We start from the raw sequence: 5,281 nt of genomic DNA on the forward strand, positions 1-5,281 counted from the left end.
ATTAACTTCATTAATAATTTTTTTATTTTTTTAACAAGCGGATATCAACTATAACTTTTATAACATTCTTATTTTAATACTTAGGGGAAAATCTTATATTCAATCTTATATAAAAATCTTATACCATTTAGAATGATACGTTTAAGAAGTGGGAAAAACTCAAATAAGAGTCAAAGACGGAGTTAAAATATTTTACAAACCCAAGGATAAATGCTCTACTAGCAAAAGTCCAACACCATATATATAACCCCAAAAGACCTCGTAATTATAGCCAAAATATCATATGTTTATGATTTTGGTATATTAGATGTACCATCATTGACTTTGGTGGGTACCACTATAGTAAAGTTTGATACAACCTTTACTTTTGACATTAGCAATAGTATTGCCACCATAGGTGGTGCCCTCACCAATAATATTAATAAAGTATTGATATTATTGTCAATTGACTCAAGTGGTATCATTGCCCCTAATCATATTATTCTATGTGTAGCCTTTAAAAGGTCCAGCCCAATTTGAAGCTGAATAATTACCTCAACAAATGCGCTTTATTTTATATCAGTAACAATCTAACTCTTGTTGCATGTTGTTAAAGCTTTTGGTATATTGTTCAAACTTCTAATTTGTTGTCAAAACTTGCATGTTGTTGAAACGTTGTGTTATCGAATCTCCCAACACGTTACCTTATCTTTTAACATTATGTTTGATTTTTGACACGTCGATCAATTCTTCTACTTGATATTCAATTCCTTAGTTTGATGATCTTTTGTCACAATAATTGATTCTTTGGTTCAACGTTTGATTCTTTGACAGTTCAAAAATATAGATTATATTAATTAGTAACTATTTTATATGAAAATAATATTTAAATACCTAATACTTTCAAGCTTGTTATTTAGACTATCATATTTAGTAAGCAGTTTGGTAACTTTTCTCAATAAAAATTGTCACAACACAAAAGAACATGTCTTCTTATATTCAGTCAATGGTTCTTAGAATGTTAAAAAATGCAGGTACATTTAAAATTTTCTAAAATACCAAATTAATAGATCTTTGCACTGTATCAATATCATCTATGAAACATATCTCCAAGACGTGGTAGTATATACCGATTCTCTGGAACCAAATATTTCGTGATTTGTTACATATGACATTAGAGGCTTACATTTTTTAGTTTCAGAAAAGCCTATAAGTATCATCTTTGTCTCCCCAACCTAACTCCACACCAACAACATGGCTCATAAAATGATACTCACTTACGTTCTTGTGGTGTTTTTAACACTATCTAAAGGGCTTGTTTGGGGGATTCGTTGGGTACCACCGTCTGCTCCGAGCCCAATCAATAATCCTTCCTCACATATTATGCATGAGTTTGGAGAGATGAGGGAATTAGTACCACCGTCTGCTCCGAGCCCACTCAATAATCCTTCGTCACATATTATGCATGAGTTTGGAGAGATGAGGGAATTAGTATCACCGTCTGCTCCGAGCCCACTCATTAATCCTTCTGGAGAGATAAAGAGATCAATATTTATTGGTTCGAATTTAATCCATAATCCTTTTGAACAGAGCAAGGAATCAGTGCCTTCTGGTCCGGACCCAATCCATCATCATTTCGCTCCGAGCCCACTCATTAATCCTTCTGGAGAGATAAAGAGATCAATACTTATTGGTTCGAATTTAATCCATAATCCTTTTGAACAGAGCAAGGAATCAGTGCCTTCTGGTCCGGACCCAATCCATCATCATTCCGCTCCGAGCCCACTCATTAATCCTTCTGGAGAGATAAAGAGATCAATACTTATTGGTTCGAATTTAATCCATAATCCTTTTGAACAGAGCAAGGAATCAGTGCCTTCTGGTCCGGACCCAATCCATCATCATTCCGCTCCGAGCCCACTCATTAATCCTTCTGGAGAGATAAAGAGATCAATACTTATTGGTTCGAATTTAATCCATAATCCTTTTGAACAGAGTAAGGAAACAGTGCCTTCTGGTCCGGACCCAATCCATCATCCTTCCGGAGAGATCTAGAGGTCACTGATTTGGGTTCGAATTCCTTCGATAAATCCTTTTGAAGATAACAAGCAATCAGTTACTGCTTGAGGATTCGGAAGCACTGATGTATGCTTCTACAGAAATATAATAAAATAAGTTGTTTTATATAGTGTGTCATTGACATGGTTTTATAGTTTGTTTCATATTATTAAAGTATATCAATTTAACATAACAAATAAATTGGTTAATTTTTGTTACCTCATCATTCTCTCATGATTTATAAAATGATTAAATTTCATACCACATCCATAGACATATTCTTATTATGATACTTTTAGGATATGTGAAACATCTATTAACATAAGTGCTTCCATAGTTAAATTTCTCCTCTAATATAACTCATTTTATAGGTTATTAAAGATAGTTATTTGAAAAATAGTTCAAGTTCTTTGATTATTGTATTGTTGTTATTTTTGAATCTCAATTTTTAGAAAGTGATCGTAAAATTTTATTAATAAGTTCAAAATTCAAAAAATATTTGTCAATAACTTTTAAACTATTAATGATATCCGTAAAACGGGCGTATATATCTCTAATGGTTTCATTAGGTTTCATATGAAACAATTTAAAATTATGCATCAAAAGATTAATCCACGAATCTTTAACTCTAATAGTGTCTTCGTGTGTGATTTCAAGAGTGTGCTGAATCTCATAAGTAATTTCACAAATAGAAACTCGATTGAATTCATTTTTCTTCAAAACACAAAATAGAGAATTCATAGCTCTAGCGTTTAAAGAAAATATTTTCTTCTCTAGAACAATTCATTCGTTCATTGGTCTAGAGGGTTTTTGAAAGTTATTTTCAATAATACTCCATAAATTTAAATCCAAAGAAAGCAAAAAAACTCTCATTTGAGTTTTTCAATATGTGTAGTCCGTCCCATCAAACATAGGAGGACGAATAATAGAGTGACCATCTTAAAAGCCGAAAAGAGCTATTTCTCTTGGGTGTTAAACCAAATGAGAAAAACGTGGCTCTGATACCAACTGCTAGGATCGAGTCAGAACTAAGAGGGCGGGGTGAATTAGTGCAGTGAATAAAGACGACGTCGGTTTGAAAATCTTTTCATTTCGATAAAAAATTGTATCGAAAATGTGCTTGATTTGAAAACGTACGGAAGAGTGTAATGAGAAAGTAAAGTAAGTGGGGCAGTTTACAGTAAAGGTAAATTACACAAATATAAATACAAACCGAGTTTCATAGTGGTTCGGTTGTCGTGACCTATATCCACTCCTGATTCCTCTTCCGTCGAGGCCACCAACATTCACTAACAATCTTCTTTCAACGAGCAAAGATCAACTACCCTTTTATACTTTTTCTCCTTTTTAGGGGTTTAGGAGACAACCCTTATAAGCCTCTCTTTCTTAGACCTCACTTCTCCCTTTAAACAAATTTCTAAATATTAGGAAGAAGTGATCCTAAATCCTAAGAGAGTTTTCTAATTTTTTTCTCAAGTATTTTTCCCCCTTTTTCAACTCAATTTCGTGCTTTATTCTTGCTGCTCTATGCAGGAATAGTTGGGGTATTTATAGACCCCAAATGGCTTCAAAATTAGAGCCAAAAAAGGTCTTATCCTAGGTTTTCCGGGCCCTGGCGGTACCACTGCTTGTGTTGGGTTGTACCACTGCCTACAATACTGACACTAGGCAGTACCACCACCCAGTCTAGTGGTACCACTGCCTGACACCTTACAATTGGGTGGTACCACCACCCAGACTGGCGGTACCACTGTCTGACATAGTCTCGGAGACTATGCCATTGACGGTTCCACCTATTGAGTCACTATTTGGGCCTTTCTCTTGGCCCAACATAGCCTAAACTTGGGCCCAATTGGCCCCTAATTGAGTTGGCCCAATTCCAACCCAATTACACCTAAAACCTACTTCGATCTAGACAATTATTACAAAGCTAAATCAAATGTTGTTCGGTATGTTATTGGTTCATCGATGCCTCATCCGATTCTTCGACGCATCGTCCTCTCTTGTGGCCTATTGCCCAATCGGCCAGTTGACCTCCGCAACTCTGATGTCCTTGGCGTAATTTCTACTCTTCTTGGCCCGATGCCCGAACGCATTACGATAAGATAGCGAATCACGATATAGGTGAGCCTCGAGGGACTCGACTAACTCAACCTACATCAAGAATCGATCCCTACCTATAATGATGGAAGGCCATATGGGTCAATCTAATTGCCTCACATTTACCGACTTAATATTATCAAGAGAGAGGATTTTGATTTGGTCTCCAAATATGACATGTCACACACATACATATTTAATATATAGCTACATTGCATGCAAATATATATACATATTTAGTATGTGTACAAATAATCACATATCACATGAGCAATCACAACAGATGATCATGGATCACAGCCTAATGTGATTAAGCCCGAGCTAGTGGGTCTAATCACTCACATCAAAATCTATGTGTGCAGCAATGCATCTTCATGTCATGTTATCATCCATCTCATCCTCGTCGGTTCCGTCGGTATTTCGACGCATTTTTATGCATCTTGATCGTTCGTCTCGACCTCATGGGTCCCGCTATCGCTTCCATGCTCCCGTTGTGTCTCCTCATGTGATTACAACTTAATCATAGGTACACAAGCTCGACAATAAACGAGAAATAAAATGAAGGCTCATATGTCCTAATAATAATAATCACAAGTACACACATCACATGACCCATGATCATCCGTCCACATATCATACATCACGTGTACACATCATCATCATGTAGGACTACTATATAATAATAATAGTAATCAATTAAATATTTTAATTAATTAATATTTTTTTGAAATTGGAGACACAAGAAATTTTTTGAATGGTGAGGGGTATTTTGGTAATTTGGACAAAAAAGAGAATTTTACTTTTTTAAATTCACAGGGGCAAAACTACGTCGGGGGTAGGGGCGCCGCCCTTGCAAGCGGGTACACCTGCGGGCACCACTACCCCCGTGAGCGGCTATGCTAGCGAGCGTAGAGCCCGTAGGTGCCGCTACACCGCCGCCTCCATCGGCGCCGCTTGTTGGGGCTCGAGCGTAGGCCCAACGCCCATAAGCGACCGTCGCTGGCAAGCCCCACCCCTATGGGTGGCTCGTCCGAGAGCCCAACGCCCATAAGCGCCGCCCTTGCGTGCAAGCGGTCACGGTTGCAGGCAGCCCTACCTACGGGCGTAGTGCCCGTGCACAAGCAGTCGCTATTGCAGCAACCCG

This window comes from Musa acuminata, unplaced genomic scaffold (genome assembly GCF_036884655.1).
Source record: "Musa acuminata AAA Group cultivar baxijiao unplaced genomic scaffold, Cavendish_Baxijiao_AAA HiC_scaffold_1112, whole genome shotgun sequence".
In the NCBI taxonomy this organism is placed as follows: Eukaryota; Viridiplantae; Streptophyta; class Magnoliopsida; order Zingiberales; family Musaceae; genus Musa; species Musa acuminata.